Source organism: Etheostoma spectabile, chromosome 5, assembly GCF_008692095.1.
Source record: "Etheostoma spectabile isolate EspeVRDwgs_2016 chromosome 5, UIUC_Espe_1.0, whole genome shotgun sequence".
In the NCBI taxonomy this organism is placed as follows: domain Eukaryota; kingdom Metazoa; phylum Chordata; class Actinopteri; order Perciformes; family Percidae; genus Etheostoma; species Etheostoma spectabile.
In genome coordinates, this window is record NC_045737.1 from 4,344,109 (window position 1) to 4,344,497 (window position 389).

The window sequence follows — 389 nt, forward strand, 5'->3', positions numbered from 1 at the left end:
TGTTGACGCTTTTTATCAATGTTTTTAACTTTTTCTTAAGTTTTTGTCCGTTTTTTTCAAAACTTTTGACGCTTTTTCAAATGTTTGTCACTTTTTTTACACTAAGTAACACTAACTTATTAACTTTAGTTTAATTTTGGAATTTATGGTCAATACAACTTATTTATAGGAAACCATACCTAACGTTTGAAAAGCAGAAAATAGGAATTATTTACAGTAAAATTAAAGGAATGGATGTTGGATGATCACAAACTGGAATATGTTAACTTTCACTCAATACTATTTCGAAACCACTTCCATTTTTTTCAAATGCTATAAAATGGAATAAGACATTCCAAAATTGATGAAAGTAGAGATTAGTACTTGCCAAAGAGCGTTGTGAGGAATCA

General features: G+C 28.3%; 1 long non-coding RNA gene across 1 annotated transcript in view; it reads left to right on the plus strand.

Annotated features, from left to right (window-relative positions):
* LOC116690172 (uncharacterized) overlaps positions 1 to 389 on the plus strand; it is a 20,087-nt gene that overhangs the window by 9,491 nt on the left and 10,207 nt on the right. The gene's annotated exons all lie outside the window — the stretch shown is intronic.